Source organism: Pleurodeles waltl, chromosome 3_1, assembly GCF_031143425.1.
Source record: "Pleurodeles waltl isolate 20211129_DDA chromosome 3_1, aPleWal1.hap1.20221129, whole genome shotgun sequence".
Taxonomy (NCBI): Eukaryota; Metazoa; Chordata; class Amphibia; order Caudata; family Salamandridae; genus Pleurodeles; species Pleurodeles waltl.
In genome coordinates, this window is record NC_090440.1 from 311,162,221 (window position 1) to 311,185,822 (window position 23,602).

At 45.9% G+C, this 23,602-nt stretch overlaps 1 long non-coding RNA gene across 1 annotated transcript; it reads left to right on the forward strand.

The window, feature by feature from the left end:
- Nucleotides 1–674: 674 nt before the first annotated feature.
- On the forward strand, nt 675–16,458 carry LOC138283198 (uncharacterized). Its single transcript, XR_011201122.1, has 2 exons — nt 675–1,217; nt 14,956–16,458. It is a non-coding gene; the product is annotated as an uncharacterized lncRNA (long non-coding RNA).
- The last annotated feature ends 7,144 nt before the right edge of the window (nt 16,459–23,602 follow it).

The following is a 23,602-nucleotide window of genomic DNA, read 5'->3' on the forward strand; positions in this document are numbered from 1 at the left end:
GAAGGGAGGGCAGAGAGGGGGAAGATTCTGTCTTTGGTTTTGTGTGTGTGTGTTTGTGTGTGTGTGCAAGAGAGAGTAGAAAGGGAGAAATTCTGCCTTGGTTGTGTGTGTGTGTGTGTGTGTGTGTGTGTGTGTGAGAGAGCGAGAGAGTATTTATGTGCGTGCGTGCAGCGCACGCCACAAACAGCCTGCTATCCCTTTAAAAGCTGTGATTCGCACAATTACTGGGATTACTGTAAAAGGGTATTGATTTGTAGCCTACATTGTTTGGTCAGAGGGAGCCAGGCAGCAGCCTCCACCACCTAATTCCAGTGTAAGCACTAAACCATTTATACATGTTTTATTGCAGCGCACCACCAGCACCTGCTGCATAATAATTATCGCAGAATGTGAGGCGTCCACACACAGCATAATCATGTGCAGAAGCCGTGTGTGTGTGTTTGTTTCCTAATTACAGGCCGGCCAGCCAGCCAGCAGCAAGAAGGCCCAAACGAAGGAGCGAAATGCAGGCTAATGCAGAGATAGCTGACATCAACTTCCGTTAGGCAGCTCCTGCAGATCGAACCCTTCGATTGTAACTGAAACAATTTGCATACTGATTCCCCTCATAGCCCTGCAGATCTATAACAAGTCAGGCAGCTATTCAAATGCACGGTACATCCCTTAAAAGCAAGGCTGGGCTGGCTAAAATGCGGGTGCTGCGGAGAAGAAAACACCGAGATTTTGGGGGCGAAAAGGAGCTGGGACTTGCTTGTTTGTACCTTGAACGTGGGGAAGGAATATCGATCCGTTTTCACGGCTTCGGGAAGGACAGCCAAAGATGCTGCTATACCTTGAACTGCACCAAAAGGACGCCGAAGCAGCCTGGACGCGCGGACACTGCTCAGACCTTTGGGCTCAGGCTTTGGGCAGCGACTATGGGGAGCCGGAGTACCTCTGCTCCATGCCACCCAGCCTCTTGCGTGACACCCCGCCGAGGACGCCTGGCGCTGGTACCCACGCACGTATATAAAGGCAAATAAATGGTCTCCTTAGGTCTTGTCTTTTTCTGCTTTTAACCGGAGTAACTTGACTGTCACGTCCTGGCTCCTCGACCCCTTTTGAAATTATGCAGATACATTTTCTTCCTAGGGCCAAAACCAGGATACCACCCGTGTGGGGGATGTCAGCGAAAGCAAAGTGCCGTGAAATCTACTAATGCGCTACGGATCAAGGGGGTAAGTATACAAGAGAGGCGCGTGGCGGGAGGGCTGGAGGCCAGAGAGGGGGTGCTGGGCAGAGGCTGGGGGCAATGTGCGTCCTGATGACCGGGTGGACGCACAAACAAGGCTTAGAGCAGTTCTGCAGAGGTCAACAGCAGATGTGTCAAAGCCTCGGCTCCATCTGTCGTGCCAGTGCCGCCGAGGGGTTGAAGCTAAAGCAGGCACCGCTGCAGGATGGCAGCTGACACGTGCCTTGTGCCCGGGCTCAGGCAGCCACTGAAGGGGGTGGCGACTCACCACGCCCCGTGCTCGGACACAGGCAGCATCTGAAACAGGCAGCTTGTGGAACGCGGCAACTCGTGCACTCAAAGCACCAGACCACAGGCAGCCACTTAAATAGCCAGATACAACAATATGGAAACGCGCACGTGCCCTTCGCCCAGGAACAGGCAGTAGCTAGAATAGGGAAATACTACAAGATGGCAATTAGCACATGCCATGCGCCCGGGCACAGGCGTCAGCGTAGAACAAACAAATACTACAAGATGGTAACACCCACGCGCCCTCAGTATGGGCACAAGCAGCAGATATAACAGACAGATATTACAAGATGGCAACTCGCACGTGCCCTTCGCCCGGGCACAGGCAATAGCTAGAACAGGCAGGTACTACAAGATGACAGCTAGAACATGCTACGCGCCCGGCACAAGCATCAGCTAGAACAAACATATACAAGATGGTAACTCTCACGCGCCCTACGTCCGGGAACAAGCAGCAGCAGATATAGCAGACAGATATTACAAAATGGCAACTCGCATGTGCCCCTCGCCCGGGCACAGGCAATAGCTAGAACAGGCAAACATTACATAAAGCAACTTCCACATTCCTTCCGCCAGGCACAGCAGCATCTAGAACGGAGAGCGTGTATATCTACCATGCCCTCCTCCCGTGCACAGACAGCAGCTGAAACAGACAAGTACTGCAAGATGGCAGCTCGCACATGTTCTATTCCCAAGCACAGGCATACAGGCGGACCAGGCTCGAGCTCATCTGCAGAAGGAGTCTGGGAGAAATTACTGAGAAATATAATAGGATATAAGATGTTTTACAGAAAAGACACATGACGTAGACAGCCCGCGTTAGCTATCGGTCGCGCAGCAAGTCTCCAACGCAAGCAAGGTACATTGGATCTTGCCATCGGTTGGGAAGCAAAAGACATCCATCATTTAGTTGAAGGGGGACCTCACACTGCCGGACCCCTGTACGACTGCACCTGCTGCACTAATGATAGATTTAAAAAAATGTGTTTTAGACAAAAGCAGGCAGATAGCAGGACGCCAGATGGAAAAGTCCCAGTGTTGGTAGGATGACATAAATTATCCATGTAAAGTATATAACAGTTAATGGCGACCCTGCCAGCTTTATGTACCTGTTCAGTGAGGGGAGTGTGGGCATCACGACCTCTGTTAGAGTTTTAAAACCAAAAGACCCCTGGCCACGTCCACCAACAAATACAAAAAATTAGTCTTTCTTCGTTATGTACTAGGAAGCAACAAAACCAACCCTCTTAACCAGGAGGATCATTGAGGAGAATCTGTTCTCAGAAGAGCTCTCGGCACACATTCCTGTACTTCGTTCATGCACGCGATAATTCACTTTTCTTTTAGATAGAAAGACACCCAGATTGTCTAAACGTAGTTTTATGTGTTGGGGTCCATGTAAAAGTGGGTTTTGTGAATTCAACTCGCTTGCTGGTTATGGCTCGCCTGCAGGGGCATTTGCTAATTGCGATTGTTTTGCCAGCAATGCGCAAGCATTATTCCTAATAAAAAATCTCGCTATTGAAAAGCAGGAAACAGGAGTACGTGTGTGTGCACGCACGCACCTCAGGCCTGTGTGTGACTGTGAAAGGCTAGCTTGATGTATTTATAGTGGGGTCGGATTTCTTTTTATTTCCTATAAACAGATCACAAAAGTAATGGAGCCTTGACGGTAGACGCAAATAGTATCTATGGCAGATATTAAAACAGGGACACAAATTGCTGTCCAAGTGCTGCAGTCAGGAGAGTGTGTGTGTTGGTGTGGGGAGGGCTCCGTAAGGGGGTGGTAGGGCAGTAGACTGCCTTCAGATGGGCTCCCTGCCTCCCCTAGTATGCACTTTAAATATACAGTATCACTACTCCGAAAGCAATTCTAGTGAAACCCTGACCTCTCCAAGGTTCGACAAAGGGCCAGGCAAAATTCTTCAATCCATATACGGAGCTATGTAGACTATAATATGATGATTATTACCATTGTTGTGGGAGGGTAAGAACTTCATGACCCACTCGAGCCTTCACCTTTAGTGGTAATAAGTGGTATATTATTCTCTGCACATCTGTGCGCGCGCGTGTATATATATATATATATATATATATATATATATATATATATATATATATACAAATATATATATATATATATATACAAATATATATATATATGTATATATATATATATATCTACACACACACAAGCACGGATGTGCAAAGAATAATAATATATAGATTTGGAGCGGCAGAGGCGTTGCAGGAGCACTACCTGCACGACAGGGTTTTTCTTACTCACTCTAATATATGTTTTTTTCTTCAGCTGTTTTCGCCTCATGCGCTTTCGCATATGAGCAGTATTGAAACGGACGCACGTGATAAGTGTTTTACTCTTTGTACATAAAAATAGCTAGAGAAAAGACTAGAACATACTTTTCTATCGCCAAAACTAGAAGCTATCGCATGAAATGCTCTTTTCATTCACACTAATAAGATAGGTACACATATTTTTATTCTCACAGTAGTATTTTGGACTAACACAATTATGCCATGGTATTTCTTCATGTGCGCTAGTTATTTGTGTTAACAAAGGGCATTTATGTTACCAAAACAAGGATGCAAGGGATTGAGTTTCTGCAGTATGGTAAAAAGTAACATTGAAGAGACCTATGCCTAATAGGAAAGGTGCTTCCCTATTCAAAGTGAGTATTGGGTGCAACCTGTAAAGCAGCAAGAGGTGGCAGCAAGAGGTGTGTGTGTGTGTGTGTATATATATATATATATATATATATATAATCTGATAATGTGTGTGTGGGTTGCGAAACCACCACGCTTTCCAAACAGGGAGAGCACTACAGACCTTTGCTTGATGTAAATAGCCAGACTTGTGGATTTGTTAGAATATAAGGTCTGCGGAGCATTCCCTTCTGGTTCTGTGGTCCTGTCAGAGGACACCCTTGTGCTTGTTTCAATACAAAGTCTCAGCACCTTCCATTGTTCAGTGTCTCACATCACATTACCTACAAGATAACCCATATATATATATATATATATGCTTTGTTCCAGCAACAACATCCCAAACAAGAGGCCCAGGACTACTACAATTACGGCTGGCTTTTACTACGTAGCCAGGTTATAGAGTGTGTATTTTTTTTAGGTCTGCCTTAGCGAAATGCTCAGATGTCTTGCCAGTCACATGTTTTAAATAAAAAAAAGTCAAAACAAAAAATACAAGGATATTTATATATATATCATTATACGTATGTATTGGCACTGGTCAGCCATCATCAACTGGTCTAAGTTTCATTCTCATTGAGCTCCTACCCACCATATGGAGTATGTGTCACCTCGTTTCAGCCACTGACGCTTTTCACTGTGACAGCATTTTGCTTGTGCGCCATCCACTCAAAAAGTACCATACGTCAGTGTCTGCCATGCTTTTATTTCGCCTTCAATCCATGTTTTTTTAATTGTATTTTTGCCATGGGCCATTTTTATTCCTTTTGCAAACGTTTGTGCCACCTGTACATGATAGCATTTAACTCTTTATCACGTTTATACGTCTAATGCGTATTGATTATGTTTACAAAAAATGCAGACTTATTGCCTTACCCACTGCCTAGCGCAGTAGGCCACCTTTATCTAGTCTGTGTTCAATATCCTCTGTGGCTGCAAACTTAGGAGGTGGCACGGGCGCCTCTGCGCATACCCTGGGCCGGAGAACAAATAACCGGAAGTGAAAGCCAATATAGACACCATCTCTCTGCTAGGTACTTCATTGACCGGTTTGGCTACTAAGGTGGGATCCTGTTTCCCAATCGTTTGTCTCTGGCTCATATGCACTTTAAACACAAATAATGTCAGGGTGTGTCGTACACCTACGTACTGATAACATAAACATATCTGCTGTTTCTTAAACAGGCCTCCGAGCTCGCCACAAAGAAGAGCCGGTGCCCAAGCTCTAGGAACAGCACTTTTATTGCCCGGAGGGCGATAATTTATGAGGAGGGTGACAGGGGATCGATAAACAGGCTGCAGAGCGCAGGGGACAGGGGGTGCGGGGGCGGGGTGCTGCACCAAGAGCCAACGGCGGGTCTGACTGAGAGCAAAGGAGACTGGACGAAGAGGCGTCCATCTTGGAAAACGACACTTTAGAAATCAACCAGACAGGTGTTAAGAGGGGCAATCACCCTAAAGTGCTGTTACATCTGTGTGGCTACCTCCTCCCCCTAAATGCGAGTACAGTGGAACAGTCCGCAGGACGTAGGGTATTGGTGTTCATTTTCTCACTCAATTATTTCAAGGAGAGACCCGTTCTCCGAAGGGGAGAGTTCCCATGCCTTCTCAGTATTGTCTGCAGCTTGTCCGTGTGCACCATGTGTTGAAACCATACTGCAATGATGTTTCATGGGCGAACATTTAGAACGTGTCTTTGGCCCCAGGATCCGAGGTGGGGAGCGGGGGGATATATCAAAGACACTCTTGTGCAGTGCTGGCGATGCCCCGCGGGAACTATGGGTTCACGCAATCTTAAACTACGCCCTGTATGGACGTGGGCACATGAGATACATTTATGAATTATCGGGATTCTTATGAGCGCGAATACACGGGTGAATCGTATTCGCAGAAGTGTGCATACATTGTACACAGGGTACACTGGGCTCACACATGCATGCAGTTTAATGATGGGAAACTGACGCACGAACAGTAACGTGAAGTCAAGAAGTTCGCCTTATAGATGTGAAGAAATATGAATACAATAATAGTCTCTGCTTGCTCAGGTGTGTATACACTCGTAAATTAAATGCTTGTTCAATTACGCCCGCATTGACAAAACACTCCTTGGTCATATACGCGCACGTCAAGTTCATCGTATTTAATAATATACAGGTATAAACATTTCCACGAGTGCACAGCATATTTACATATGCCAGTTGCATACGCGGAGTATTAACCTATCAGTGCTCGCAATATTCAAATACGTCCCCTGTGTATACGTGGTTAAAATTGGCGGAACTACTGTAAATAGGGAAACAAAAAAATTACAGATATGCAAAGACGTATTTTGTGGTGAACGCGTACAACGCAGCGCAATGCGTACAGACAAAACGGTTGTGCGAAAACGTGTGCACGAAAAAATGTCGCATGTTAAAATAAGGCGCCTTGCTGCACGGAGGTAGGCAAACGAGGCCTTTGTACGAGGCATAGTTGTGCAGGTGTACACGCAGGAGAGGTTCTGATAAAAAAAAACTCCGATATAGACACAGGCTGCAGGAGAGCTGGCTCTGCACATGTGGTGTGACCTGAAGTATGAGAAATCACACCTTACAGACAAGATCTTCCGAATATAATTACAGTTGTACACAACTACATACATGGTGTATTCTGAATTGCCCAGATATGCAAAGATAAGCACACGAAGTGCAATGTTAATACCCGTATACCTCAAGGAGGTGCGTTGTGTGTATATAAACAGATGTACACATGTACATAGACGTGTCTGTGCTGTGTGCGGTACACACATTTATGCACACATGAAAACGAGCACTGTATGAGGGCACAAACATGCTCATATACGTGCAGGACGTGCACCTCGTAAATCAATAGACAGTTTTACGCATATGTAAAGGTGTGCGCACATGGGGTACACTCCTTTGATGCGAGGACACACGCACACAAGCGTCTATTCCTGAATGTGCACACATGCACGGATAAGATACACTGCGTGCACATAGGTGAGTAGTGCATATGCACATACTTACTGAGGGCATATCACGGGTAAGTGTACAATATGGTCCGATTAGAACCCAAAAGGCCTGGTTTTGTTATAAAAGCCCGTGTATGGCACGACTGACCCGTGACGGCGGCGCCCAGTGGGGGCACCCTCGAAGGCCCCGCAGGTAAACATGAGCACACACAAATCACAAGGCGCACCGCATACTAGAGGTGCATTACTGACATGCAGGTACGTGACCGTACACTGTGTACACTTTGCACACAGCATGAACTCAAGAGCATGGCCAAAGATTATCCGATGGTCCTCTCCAACATGGCGCACCTGCCAGTCGTAAGGGGGTGTTTGTATAAAGGGGTCCACTGATATCACCCAGTGCACAGCACACGACGCAGCTGAACTGCCTGTGATAGTAGAGTATATAATACTGTGTTTATTATCCTTTTTATGTATTTATTCTTTTATGTGGACCTCTATTGAGTTCCATAACATAACAAACTTGAAACTTGTGAACTGCCTGTCCATGCTGTGCGAACAACATATGAAAGGCGCTTGCAGCGTTAAAAACACACCTGCCCTCGCTGTCAGCACAGTCTGTGCTGGGAGGGACGGTCGGGGCTGCACGTCCACTTCTCCGATGGTCTGTGACACGCGCTTGTGATCTGTGCTGCAAATGAATGCACTGATCACAACACTGTCCTCAGATCGGACGAAGTACTTCCTAAAATAAAACAAAAGTTTCAGAACAGCAGCGAGCAACTTCTGTGGAATAAATGAAAGGTACTAAGCATAGTCTCCAACTTATGTGGAATAAATTTGAGCACAGTAAGTGCCAGGTTCCACTTTCTGTGGCATAAATGTGAACGCACTAAACGTCAGGACCCAACCTTTGTGACAGAAATGTGGGCACAGTAAACGCTGGGTCCACGTTTAGTTGAATAAATGTGAGCGCAAAAAGAGCCAGGCCCCAAACTTTGTGACGTAAATGTGAGCAGAGTAAGTGCCACTTTTTGATGAATAAACGTAAGCGCAGTAAGCGCCTCTACATTCTGTGGTATTCCACAGAAGTTGGAGTCTGGCATTTATTGTGCTCACATTTATGCCACAGTAGTTGGAGCCTGGCTCTAACTGTGCGCACATTAATGTCGCAAAAGTTAGAGGCTGGCGCTTACTACACTCACATTTTGCTCACATTTTGTTCAACTGTGCTCACATTTATTGCACAGAGATTGGAGCCCGGCGGAACTGTGCTCACATTTATTGCACAGAGATTGGAGCCTGGCGCTTACTGTGCTCACATTTATTGCACAGAGATTGGAGCCCGGCGGAACTGTGCTCACATTTGTTGCACAGCAGTTAGCGTCTGGGAATTTGGAGCCTGGTGCCTATTGTGTTCACATTTATTCCACCGAAGGTGGAACCTGGCGCTCACATTTATTCAACAAAAGGTGGAACAGTCTTTACTGCGCTCACATTTATGTCACAAAGGTTGGGGGTTGACTGCGCTCACATTTATGTCACAAAGGTTGGGGGTTGACTGCGCTCACATTTATGTCACAAAGGTTGGGGGTTGACTGCGCTCACATTTATACCGCAGGAGGTGGAGCCAGGCGCTTACAGTGCTCACATTTATGTCAGAGAAGGTGGAGCTAGGCGGTTACTGTTCTCACATTTCTCCCACAGAGGTAGAGCCAGGCGCTTACAGTACTCGCATTTATGTCACAGAGGGTGGAGCCAGGAACTTCCAGTGCTCACATTTATGCCACAGAGGGTGGAGCCAGGAACTTCCAGTGCTCACATTTATGCCACAGAGGTGGAGCCAGGCGCTTACTGTTATCACATGCATGCCACAGAAGTGGAGCCAGGCACTTACAGTACTCACATTTATGCCACAGAAGGTGGATCCAGGCACTTCCAATGCTCACATTTATGCCACAGAGGTGGAGCTAGGCGCTTACAGTGCTCACATTTATACCACCGAAGGTGGAGCCAGGTGCTTACTCTGCTCACATATATATCACAGAAGGTAGAGCCAGGCTTTTACTGCGCTCACATTTACAGCACAGAAGGTAGAGCCAGGCACTGACTATGCTCACATTTCTACCACAGAAGGTGGAGCCAGGCATTTACTGCGCTCACATTTACAGCACAGAAGGTAGAGCCAGGCACTTACTGCTTTCACATTTAAACAACAGAAGGTGGAGCCAGGCACTGACTATGCTCACATTTCTACCACAGAAGGTGGAGCCAGGCATTTACTGCGCTCACATTTACAGCACAGAAGGTAGAGCCAGGCACTTACTGCTTTCACATTTATACAACAGAAGGTGGAGCCAGGCACTGACTATGCTCACATTTCTACCACAGAAGGTGGAGCCAGGAGCTTACTGCTTTCACATTTATACAACAGAAGGTGGAGCCAGACGCTTACTACGCTCACATTTACAACACAAAAGGTGAAGCCAGGAGCTTACTGTGCTCACATATATATCACAGAAGGTAGAGCCAGGCTTTTACTGCGCTCACATTTACAGCACAAAAGGTAGAGCCAGGCACTTACTGCACTCACATTTACACCACAGAAGGTGGAGCCAGGCATTTACTGCGCTCACATTTACAGAACAGAAGGTAGAGCCAGGCCCTTACTGCTTTCACATTTATACAACAGAAGGTGGAGCCAGACGCTTACTGCGCTCACATTTACAACACAAAAGGTGGAGCCAGGAGCTTACTGCGCTCACATATACACCACAGAAGATGGAGCCAGGCACTTACTACGCTCCCATTTCTACCACAGAAGAAGGTGGAGCCAGGTGTTTACTGCGCTCACATTTACAGCACAGAAGGTGGAGCAAGGCATTTACTGCGCTCACATTTATACCAGAAGGTGGAGCCAGGAATTTACTGCGCTCACATTTACAGCACAGAAGGTGGAGCAAGGAGCTTTCTGCGCTCACATTTACACCACAGAAGGTAGAGCCAGGCGCTTACTACGCTCACATTTCTCCCACAGAAGGTGGAGCCAGGCATTTACTGCGCTCACATTTACAGAACAGAAGGTAGAGCCAGGCCCTTACTGCTTTCACATTTATACAACAGAAGGTGGAGCCAGACGCTTACTACGCTCACATTTCTAGCACAGAAGGTGGAGCCAGGCGTTTTCTGCGCTCACATTTACAGCACAGAAGGTGGAGCCAGGCACTTACTGTGCTCACTTTTATACCACAGAAGGAGAAGCCCTGCCCCTCCTACGCTCACATTTACACCACAGAAGGTGGAGCTAGGTGCTTACTCCGTTCACACAAGTGAGCATAGTAAGCGTCAGCCTCCAACTTCTGTGGAATAAATGTGAGCATAAAAAATCACCCTTCAACTTCTGTGGAATAAACGTGAGCCTAATACGCCAGCATCCACCTTCTGTTTTATAAATGTGAGCTTAGTAAGCGCACTCTCCACCGTCTGTGAAATAAATGTGAGCACATTAAGTGCCAGGTTCCACCTTCAAGCACAGTAAGCGCCTGGCTCCACCTTCTGTGAAATAAATGTGAGCTTAGTAAACGCCAGTCTCTAACTTCTGTGATATAAATGTGAGCACATTAAACGCAATGTCTGAGGAATAAAAGTCAGCATTAAAGAAGAATGGCTGTAATGTCTGTAAGAATAAATGTGAGGTAGTAAACGCCGGCTCCACCGCTTGTGGCATAAACGTAAAGGCAGTACGCGCCAGGTTCCACCTTTTGGGCAATAAATGTGAGCACAGTAGCTCCAAGCTCCATTAATAAACACAACATTATCTGAATATACATTTCTGCGCAGGAATTTTTCTTCCCTGTCAGAAATTACACGCACGTTATCAATAATTCGCAGAGGTGTCTCTTCACATCTGCATAAACACATCTACCATTTAAAAATACAAAATTATACTCAATTGCTATATTCTAGTCTTTGTTTTATTAAACCGAAAGATAAAACAGGAACGTTTTAAGCACGTAAGTGGGCAGTAAATCTAGTATCAGCATTGATTTTTGGAGTATTAAGTGGCAAGGCCAGTATCTGTGTCTGTCTCTGTTGAAAAACAAAGTGCGCTTTGCTTCTCCGCGCAGACGCTCTTATCATAGACAGCTACAGAAAAATGCGCTATTAATTGTCCAGTTTTGTGGTAAGTATGATGCATTACATATTAACAACGTAAAACACTGATTTTGTAAACTTGGCTCGCGTGACAAAACTCACGAGCTAATTATAACCTGTTTAGCTCGAACTACCATAGACCCTAAAATATTGACTTATTGTGCGTACATTGAAGTCGTAAGATTACAAATTAAACTAGAAATAAATAATGCATCGGTCTCTTGTTTTTGTAGGCTACAGTTTTAAAATATGAAAATACTTCTTAACCTGCTATCGGAATAAAAACTTTCCCTGCTGCGTAAATGATGAATTGCAATAATTTGCAGATTTTTTCAAATGTTTGGCATCAGGATAGCACGCTCTTTCAAACCGAGGCTGATATGTGTAGGACGATGTCGGATAAATAGCTTCCTGAGTAGAGCAGATTTATTTTTTTTCACCAACATGAATATCGTTAACGCGAACTTTTGGGTATCCTAAGTCGTGTCGTTTCACAAAAAAATACGTTTCAGTCACTTTAGATTTTTGTTAGGCATTGAAGACAAAAAAATACCTATTCTGCATTAATAACAATTGCACACAGAATTGTAGGAGCCACATTATAAAATCATTGCAAAAGGAAATTAAATAAATAACGAAGCACCAAGAACTCAAATTTTTATCGAAAAAGGTTTCTGTATTAATGCAAATGATGGTGTATTTAATGGATCAGAGAGAGAGAGAGAGAGACAGAGAGAGATTTTTGATTTTTTGGTAGTGTTAAAAATAAAATCGAAATTGCGGAGGCAGGCGATAACCACATATGTCAAGAATGTAATGTTCTGGGGCGGCTTTATCCAGCTTTAGCGTTGGAGAAAGGTAAAAGCAGATTGGTTTTGCACAAGACCTGTCTAACAAAAAAATGATTTTTTTTTCTACTGTAACAACATTTCAGTTAGGTTTTAACACACACCTGTGTTTTATAAAATTATCTCCTATGCATTAAACATACGAAACCTGCCCATGTGACACTAATTGCGCTCATATAAACAAAGTTATCTTTAAAAAATCTACATTACTACAGTAATAGGCATTTATTGTTTTTAAAATGTGTGTTTACGAGCTGCGTGAGATGTTACCAACTTTGCAGGATAATATTACTTTTATACAGCGAGATGTGGACGTTTGTGACTATGACACCTGTTTCACTTTGCTGCGAGACTCTCTGCCGACCGCCCCCCCCCCCCCCAACACACACACACGTAATGCTCGTGAAAAGGGCAGGTGAACGAGCATATATACAATATAGCCCTGAGAGCACGACTGGAAATGAAAACTATACGCTATGCGCCAAAGAGTGCGATATAAGATGAACCGTATCGTGAAATGTAATATACTATAAATTGTGCGAAATTACAGATTTAAAGATTCAGTTATTTGTGCGAGTTGACAAACGTACTAGCTCGTGTGATATACAATAGGCACATCGGGGTGTAATATGCACAAGACTGTGTTATGTAACCTAGTCTCTCATAATTGTAATGTAGAATAAATGCTGTGAAGTGTGAGGTGGCATATACATTATCTACTGTAATACAACCACAACAATGTAATACTACCTTAATACAACCCGTGACAAATGTGATAAAGTACATCCACTCTAGATGTTATTATGTATTACATAGCGCCATGTGGTGTAAAATGGGCAGCGAAGAACTAAACATCCATATGAACCGGCGAGTGTGGAATGCCATACTAGGTAGGGTAATGTTACACATGCACTGGGAAGCGTGGCAGGGCATTCTGTAATAGTGCAAATGGGCTAGAGGGTCAGTAATACTGTAATATCATGTGCACTAGGTAGTGGCATACAGCACACACTTGGCACTGTTGAGTGTAACATTGGTCTCGGCGATGCCATTTGTGGCTCTCAAGTGAGATTCCTCTCCTTTTCAGAGTGAAATAAAAAGTATTACACCGCCTCCCGATGGAGTTCTACTTCTTATCTGTGAGGCTGAGGTTTTTCTAGCATAGTTTCTGGGGTTTCTAACCTGTTAAACCAGCATCCCCTCCGGGACCCTCGGTGAGCAATATTTAACTTGTTTAACTAGTCTGCACAAGCCCCACACAGGTGCTATCACTCAGTGCAGGCGCAACAATGCGCAAGATACCAGCCGGCGAGGAGGCCCGTGACTGTGTTTCCAAGCAACTGAGCCTTCGGTAGAACCGTGGTCCTGGTTCCCCAAGGCCTGGTTATCAATGCCTTAAGGATAAGTGCCAAGAGGACGCGGGTCACGAGGCGCTAGACTACCCTGCAGCTCGAGTAGCTGTCAGTTCGTGCATCGGACCAGACAACTGAGAAAACGCACTCGAAGAGCTACACGGCAGAGGCCGACCCTCTCAAGACTCGTGTCAGCATAAACAGTACAGTCTCCCAGTAAAGGCCGACCACCCCTTAACAGACACTCCAAGTAGTGTTCATCACTACCACACACATTAGGGAGCAACAGGGCAGTCGCCACCGAAGCGCCGTTTTAGGACCGGGTGTCGAATAACAGCCCTTTGAGGAGGCCAAAGGCGGGAGCATGTCCTGCCCCACTCGCAGCGCCTCAACCGGCCTGCTAGAAGGCCGTATTCCGTCACCTGGTGATATATGCACTGGACCCGCTCACCTATAACTTCCCCAGGACACAAAACGGTGGCGCCTTTTCTGCCTCAGTCCCACACTTTGGACTCAATTCCAGCCCCCTTTCGAGAAAGTGAATGGGCTTCCCTCCTTTCACAAGCATGCAGGATTTTGCCGTTTCAGCGGCCCTTATCTGTGCAACTTGCACCTCTCTGCTCGTGTCATTCTGTCCACCAACAGTGCCAAGAAATCCTTAGAGGTGTAAGCGCACGTACTTTAACGTACTTCACGAACAAAATTCCACATAATGGAGTTTAGCAAACAGTGTGCGTCAGACTCTCAGCGACTGCTCAAGGCAACTCCCCGCAGGCTGAAATATACCGACATGTATTACTAGTGCATGCTGGGATATTAACGTGTCTGATACCTTCCCTTACCCTCCACACGTCACGTCACGTCACTCTGCCCCGCAGACTGGTGGGCTGCGCTGCGTAAGAGCCATGTGCTGTGAAAGGAAAACGTCTACAGCAAATAATATGCGTAGACCGAGTATACACGATGACGTGATTGCTTGTCATTCACCCAACACACCTATGTTATATTCACTTTTACTACTAAATAAATATAATTTGAGCTGTCATATAAGAATGAAAATATATTAAAAGCGCAGTAAAAATGACAAAATATACGTAAGAACATGAACTGATAAATGGTCAGTGAATAGTGGAATAAATAGCTAAAAACTATGTATAAGGTTAGAGAGAAACATCAGCAGGCATTATTAAAAAAATGAATTAAATCTGAGTAACTCTGCAGAAATCCAAAATAAAACAACGGTTCTGCCAGGCTGTCAGTTGTGAGTACGAAAAGCCGCCCCTCCAAGGTGCCCCGCGGTCTGATTTTTCTATCAAGGTGCGTGCATTTTTGTTTACTTTATTTTTATTTTTACTCTTTTTTTCTGTCAATTTGCTGAAGGGCCTGCGAAGACAGAGACACAGCTCCCGAAAATGCGCTCGTGACCTGAAGCCCGGAGGCCGAGAGGACGACACCTCTGGAGTGGGGCAAACCAGGCGGTGGAGCGGCGCTTTCTTTACATACGGGTCGATTCCTGTTGAGTGAATAATTCACTTTTAAAGATCTTTCCGGGGGTCGCGCGGACACTCCAGCTCTGCTCGGCGACAGATTCGCGTGGAGCTAGTGTGGAGCGATGGAGGCATCGAGGCACTATGGAAAAGGCAGGACCGCAACGTGTGAACGGTGAGAAGTGTCGACAACCAAATAAAGTGCAAGTGACTGAACTGTTTTCATCCGACCTGCGTCGCTGGCAGGAGCTTCTCTAGCGTCCCTGTAACTTGTGAAGAGGGACTCTGTATGATTTGAGTATGTATATCGTTACTTTTCTATACATATTCACAACTACATATGTGATGTGTGGATTAACTAACCATGATTTTAAAATGTGACAGGAGCATGTGCCACGATGCTCTTCCCTTCCTTCCATAAACAACACAAAGGATTGGCATTTTACCCTCTTCGTTTTTGCCTGTTTGGTTTATGGTTTGGTCTGTTACCCATTTCCAAATATCCAAATAATGGTATTTAACCAGAACGGGCGCACAGGGGGTTACATCCCTGTAATTAAACCAGTGCTTGAAATGGGCCGGTACTGTCTGGTACTGAGTATTGGCACTTTTTTTATTTTGAGAGGGAGCGTACCGATACATCTCAAGAAAAATTTAATTCTTTTAATTGGAGAGTACCGGCACTTCTGGGAAACAAGCAGGTACTCTGTCACAGAGCACCTGCACTTTATTTTTTCCATTTCAAACACTAAATTACCCCTCCCCCCCCCCCTCCAAATAACACTTCTGAGGATGCAACCAGTTGTTTTCCTTTAGAGCGTGTCTGAAACACGTGATCGGTGAGGCATTAAGCAATGATTTCTGAAGCTGGCGACACTACTCAGTGGTAATAACACGGAGATGGCATTTGCACTGTAATAAATGCGTGGAGGTACCAATGAAAATAAAGTAAACTTATTGAAAATAGTGTGTTTGGTCAACCTATATTTACTTTATTTCCACGGGCATTCTGCACATTGTATTTAAGTGAAGATGCAAAAAGAGTAATATGAGAGTTATTAACCATTGTTGAGTGTGGGGAGAAGTAACGCATCCAGAAGGTCATGATGTCCCTTCCCTCCCACATCAATGACAGTAACTATCATAAAACATTCTGGTTCATGCCGTGACATGGTTTCCATGTGTTTTGGTTTAAAAAAAAAAAGCTAACCAAAACCAGGATGCAAGGCACTATATTTGTGGCGTAAGCCAACATCTCATTAAAGAGGCCTCGTACCTGCAAGGAAAGTTGTTTCCATGTATGTAGACACTGTATCAGAAAATCCCTGAAACAGTAAACAGTTATTTTCACATGTCACGTTCAGTCTACTGTGGTAATAAAGTTGAATGTTCCATTTGCGCTGTGTAATAAATGCATGACTGTGTGTTTCTTAGTGTGTGCCCTCTAAATAATATGTTATCGGGCAACAATCTATTTTCCCTGCCATGGTGTATATAAAAGATGTATTTAACCAAAACCAGGATAATAGTGCAAAATTTTGTGCAGTAAGGTAAAATCACCTCGAAGAGGCAGTCCTACAATTCAGAGTCTGCTTTCCTTTGTAAAGTAACCATAATATCAATTTTTTGAGATAGTAAAAAGTCTTTATGTCGATTTCACTGTTCTGTGGTAATAAAATGTAATTTGGCGGTTGCACTGCAGTTAGAAATGTGTGAATGTACGCTTAGCAGTACAGTTGTTCTAAATGACGTGTCATTGGGCCAGTTGTACTTGTACTGACATGGGTGTGTGTCCCTCGAGATAATCCATTTTGAGAATAGTTTGGGCTATCTGTGGAAGCAGGTGAATCAGCACAGCCAGAGCAACCGGATAACTTGAATTTTATTTTGTAATTTGGTGGGTGGGGCGGGGGGGAGGAGGGGTGTGACTCTGTTTTTGTGAAACTTTCCGTGGTTGCTTCGGTTCTTAAAAGGGATGTGGAAGTTTGTAAATGGTTTGGGGTTTGTTTTGCTTCTCCCCGTCCTTATGGTCATTAATGCAAGCTATCAATAACCCTGTCGTTTGCAGCATAGCTTCTGCGTATTGATCCGCCGCGCTATTCATCTCTGCCATGCAAAGACATGGAATAATTTTCGCATTACAGCGGCTTAGATTTGCTTTTAATTCATATTTAAAGCTGCAGCCGGTCCGCAGGAGCTCTCGGCGAAAGACTGAAGGCGCCTAATTAATAATAAGTTAGAAAGAGAGGAAGGCACCGGCGGATGAATAATTAATCCGGGCCTCTGTCTCTCGCAATAGTGCTCTTTCGGGGAGCTCGTAGGGCCACACTCCGAGGCCGCCATTTGGACTCTGGGATGAGCGGGCTATTTCTTCTTGAAATACGATGCTCAATTATTTAAAGTCTCTGCTTCTAAGTTCCTTGGTTGGGGCTCGCGGATGCTGGGCGCGGGGGGCTGAGGATGGCCGAGGGCTGAAGTGCTCGGTGCCGGGTATTGGGAGGGGACGGGCTGGGGGCCTGTGGCCGCGCTCCTCTCCTCGGAGCACTGCGCTCGCACCGTATCGATTTTATAAAACTCATTTTTTTTGTCCTTTGTTGTGGTCGGCACACTGGAGGGGAATGGAGGCAGGAGCTTATGCGGGCCGGGGGTGCCTGCTGGTCGTGCAGGTGAGGGGTGGGCAGGACAGCCCTGTTGAGAGGCTGCACATGTTAAACACCAGACTGGGGGAGTATTTATCAATGCCGCATTCTGGAAGCTTGGGACCCACTTCACAAGTGTTCCTATTGGCAGCATCACACCTGGTGCACACAGCCACCTCGAGCACACCCAGGGCCGCGAAACAGATCAACAAGTGATGCCAGCCTCACGGACACCTCAGAGGCCCATGCAACTGTGTCGTGGGCAGTGGGGCTGAGGGGCTCTGCCCGTTCCACTCTTTAGGTGGCACCTATTTATTTCCAGGTCTGTGCATACTAGCGAGATATGGAGTCTAAGGTCCCTTCCTCGCGTAGTGCGTCAGGCCCCATACACAGCTCCGAGGTGGCAGGACAGACCGGGTCCTTCCTGCGAGGCTGTGCGTATTATATAGACTCGGCGGTGTACGGTCCAGAGGTCTCTGCCCCGATCACCAGACGTGAGGCGGCACAGCAGAGAGCTCACTTACACCACATTTCCACCCTTATCCCCAGGAGGCGATGGGTGTAAAGATAGCTTGGACAGAGTACTGTACACTTCAGTAAGATGGGGCAACAAGGGGTGGAGCGGGACGAACACCGCACCCCACGAGCAGACCAATACTGTGCTCTCTAGCCACGGGCAACGGCTGGCATTATCACCCCTCCACCCCCGCCCCTCACTCCCATCCGGTCGCCTCGGACGTCGGGAGCAGGCTGTCTGGTTAGACAACTACGCTCAGCCGAACACTCCCCCCAAATCATGTGCCCTAGGCCACCAGGTGCTGGATATCATGCGAACACACACCAAATCATGTGCCCTAGGCCAACAGGTGCTGGATATCATGCGAACACACACCAAATCATGGGCCCTAGGCCCCCAGGTGCTGACTATCATGGGATCTCTCACACAAACCGTGTCCAGTACTCCACCAGGTGCTGGCGATCATGAACACACACAAACGTGCTGTAGGAGACCAGTTGCCGGCTGTCATGCGCGCACACACACAGTGGGTGGGACATCGGGTGCTTGGTATCAGGATATCAGCGCCGCTCGAATTAAAAGGCACCCAAATCATGAGCCTAGAGTTATCAAGTGCTGGCTATCGGGATAGAAAACACCGCTCAGTCCACAAACACTCATATTATGAGCCCTGAGGCATCAAGCACTATTAGTCGAACACGCCATGTGCCCTGGGACACCAAGTATTGGCTAGTAGGATACCAGCACAGCTCAGGCGAACACACTTGAAATCATGTGCCATGGGTTATAAGGTGCTGCCTATCATGAAAGAAAGCATCTCTCACTCCAACACACATCCCAATCTGATGACCTTGTGCACCATGTTATCGCTATCAGGGTAGATTCCAACGCTCTGAGGTAAACACACAACAGCATAGGCCCTGGCTATCAGGCGCAGGGTCAAACTGGGACAAAAATAGGCCGGGGTACCAAATTAAAAATGCCTCCGTTAGCGAACGAGACGTGGTATGGCTTCAATGCAAGGTATGGGAGCGCTGGATCTGAGCTTGCTGCAGGCAGTACTGATGGTGATATCAGGGCAATCATCAGAAGAACCCACCTTGCCAGAAAACAGATAAGCCCAGGGCTTCAGGTGCCCGCTACCAGTTTAAACAGGCCGCTCACATTAAAACGCGCCATATCGTGTGCCCTGGGCTTCAGGTGATGACTACCAGTTTATACAGTACTGCTCAGACGTGAAATCGGGTTCCCTGAGTGTAAGGTGCTGACTGCCAGGCTATACCAGAATATACAGCATCGCTCACATTAAAATCACACCAAATCATGGCCACTGGGCGTCGGGTGCTGACTGCCAGTTTATACAGTACTGCTCAGACGTGAAATCGGGTTCCCTGAGTGTAAGGTGTTGACTGCCAGGCTATTCCAGAATATACAGCATCACTCACATTAAAATCACACCAACTCATGGCCACTGGGCGTCGGGTGCTGACTGCCAGTTTACACGGCACCGCTCACGCTAAAACACACCAAATCACGTGCCCTGGGCGTCAGGTGCAGACTACCAGTTTATACAGGTATCGTTCAGACTAGAACACATCAAGTCATGTGCCCTGGGCGTCAGGTGCTGACTACCAGAATGCACAGCCCGCTCAGACCAAAACACAACAATCGTGCTCTGGGGCATCAGGCGCTTGTTATCAGATTAGACAGCGCTCCTCTGGCCAACACACACCAAACCATGAGCCTAGAGGAATCAGGCGCTGGATCTCGGGATAGAAAGTACAACTCAGGCAAACACACTCCATTCATAATCATGCGCCCGGTTAAGTGGCTGCTGTGGACTGGCAGGCCGGCACAATGAGTGCCTCGTGCTGCAGCACCCGTCACCCTGGGTCCGTAGTTTAAGGTGCCCGGGCACATAGCAGCCTCACGCAGCGCTTGTAAAGCCGTGCATGCTTTCCGCAGTCCCATCCAAGTGGCACAGTACCCAGTGTCCGACGTTAGCAGCTGAGGGGCAAGCCACACTCCGCTGCTGCGATCCATGCAACCTCTGAGGTACTGTATGGGTGCTTCCTGGGGTACGTGTCTGAAACATCCTGCCTCTACCACTGCACGGCCTTCTCCTCGCCACGCGCCTGGCCTGGTTCAGAGGTGACCCCATAGCAAAGGTAACGCCTATGTGGTGGTCCTAGGATCAGAGGTGCCACCACAATATGCCCTTTAACCCACGCCAATGACGCATGAGCGGCTCCCAACAAAAGCTGAGCTCGGCCAGCAAGCCGTGGAGGCAGCAGCAGGAATGAGCAATATCGACTTCCGTCTTGACGAGCAGATGAAGCGCTGTCCGAAAAACGCGGCACGTTTTATTGTTTTTGTGTTCGGTTCTTTGAAGAGCGCGTTGCTCGCGGCAGATATCCCGCTCCGATTCACATTTAAATAGGCAAAATCAGGGCTCTTCGTCGCGAGGCGAGGCACGGGCGCTCTAGTGTCAGCTAATACAACTGATACACAATTGGACGGTCGCGTTTAACAGAGCGCCATCTTTACAAAAACAAAACAAACAAAAAAACACCTCACACAATTGTAGAAGAATGCACATCGCGTGGATGCTCTTCTGCCAAATTGCATATGTGAGGCAATCTGTACATGTTGGCAAATACGTACCTCCCCCACACACATAGAAAACATACACGTTTTCAATTAAACAAAACACCGTGAAACTGGATAGATAGATAGATAGACAGACAGACAGACAGACAGACAGACAGACAGACAGACAGAAAGACAGACAGATAGATAGATAGATAGATAGATAGATAGATAGATAGATAGATAGATAGATAGATAGATAGATAGATAGATAGATAGATAGATAGATAGATAGATGGATAGATAGATTTCCCGTCGAGCGACATCCGTCATTGTGATTTCCCTTCATTTTCCTTTTTTATTTGTTTTACATGTGTTTCTACAGTTCTTCCTTATTTTCAGACCTTCGGTTTCTTGGGTTGCGGTAGAGCTACGAAACATGAAGGGTAAAACAATAAAAAAAAGCAGTTATAGAATGAACAACAAAATCACAATTTATGTCTCTGCGAACATACGCGGACGTTTTCGAAATACACAGTTGGCGAGATTCTGTCTTTAATTGTGGCCTTTGGAGTATTAAAAAAACACCTTCCACTTAGGTTTGGTGAGGGAGGAGCGATTGATCGGTTGTTTTTAGTACAAATGCCAGTCTTTAAAACGGTTATTTTCTAAGCGTTACTCGTGACAGATGTATCTTTTTTTTCCGACAGGCAAGTTTCCAAGAGGCGCAACAGGGAAAGTCTAAAAAAAAGTTAATCTGCTCAAATGGCAGCTGTTGGCTTTTTGAGTCTTGAAGCGTCACCTTTGACATGTTCCCTTTGGAGGGGAGGAGGGACCTCCGTCCGCTGACCACTGCAAGCTGTCGCCAGCGCCAGAGGAGCACGGGCCTTTTCACCCTTCACCCCGGCAGAGAATGACCAGCACTCAGCAAGAACAGCCCACGAGGCAAACCTCAAAAGTCATAAAACAAGAGGAAGACAATTGCCTCAATCGCTGAAGCTAAATAACCTCAAATTCGGAGGCAGCTGATAGAGCCAAATAACATAAAAAATAAGGGTAAATAAAAACACGCCTTTCCCCCAGAAAACCAAAAAGCGAATCCAAGAAAATAATGCACAACAAACCACCCGTGTAAAATGCCTTTCCAATACAAGCATACCAATGCGCAGAAACCAGCACACCACTAAGCAACATACACGCCACCAAATTCAAAATACATGCTTTACAATTCAAGGCAAAATTATCCCGAATGCCCTTGCAAACAGAGACAAACCGAATCACTTCACCTACAAAGCACGGGAAAAGCGACTCACTAGCACAAACAAAGCGCATGGAAAGCGAATCGCAAGCGGGTACAAAACTCGTAAATACTTATGGTCCAGCCATGCACAGTTAGGCAAAACAGAGATTCAGATTTCCACAAGACAGCCTTGCTACTCAGGGAAATGTGACAAAAGAAGCAGAAAATCTCAGCGGTATCACGATAACACTTCCAGGAGCAAAGGAGAATCAAGAATTGGAACGGGAAATCACGAATGTCCCGACAAATAATACAAGTAAAGGGGAAACAAGTGACGGGGAGATTACACAATAGAGATAAACCAACATAAGATTTAAAAGCGCAAATGAACTCCACAACGTCACCACCATCAAAGCAATGTAAGATTGGAATGTATACCTAAAGTGGCCAAAAAAGCAAGGCACGGTCACGCAAAACAGAGATGGACAGTGTCGTGCGCACACACAAAGATTGCAGGAAAACGGAAACAGTCACGCACACATTTCAAAGACACAAACACACAGAAACCACACGAAAAGCGGTACACAAACAAATTAACATAAAAAAGGAAACTACACACAATTCCGAACATCTAATCCTATGATACCAAGTGCAACTGACTAATATACAGCAATGAAGTGGGCACTATATACCATAGGAAACATGATGGCATACGCAAAGCACGATGGTAGAAGGGCACAAGCACAAAGAAGAGAAAGAGCCACAGACAGACAAAATAAAGCACTAGAGAGCAGAGGCACACATTCACAAGGTGTAAATAATCAGACGTGTACCCAGATGCTTTTAATGCACAGCCTACCAGACCATAGATATCTGAAAAGTGCACGAAAAGAGGTCAAGACAAACCCACGGTGCACATGGGAACATTACTAGACATTACATTAAAATAGAGTTATAGAAACAAAGCACATGCATAGGATGGAAGATACCACAGATCCGAGAATAAAAAAACAATGCACACACAGAACAAGCACCCAAAGCAAAATACCAGTTACAGTAGTGGGAGCAACATATATGTGCAATTAGAAATCACGCAAGAACATGGCCAAAGACATCCACAGACCACAGTAGAACAAGCTTATTGGAGCACAAAAGCAAACGGAAAACCGACAATTAGGGCACATTCAAAGCACAAGAGAGCAGGTCTGCAGGAACCAACAAAAGAGAAAGGGAGAAAGGGTCAGGGTAATTTTCAAGATAATGACATTTTGCACATAGCATTGATAACAGTTTAACGGTGGAGAATGTTGAGATGTTTATAAAGTTGGTATAAATAGCAGTTTAGTTTTTGGAGAATTGTACCCATGTTTGCTTCTGGTTCGTGAAGTCAAGCTCATAATAAAGGGATTTCTCCTGGCCCTATACTAAGGAACACAAAGGGCCTGCACAAGTCATACTGATTGCATATTTACATCAGCGAGAGTGGTTATCCATCTCATTATTCTTATTCCAATAACAAATTTTAAGTGCAATTTTGAAATTGTGTCCTCAGTTC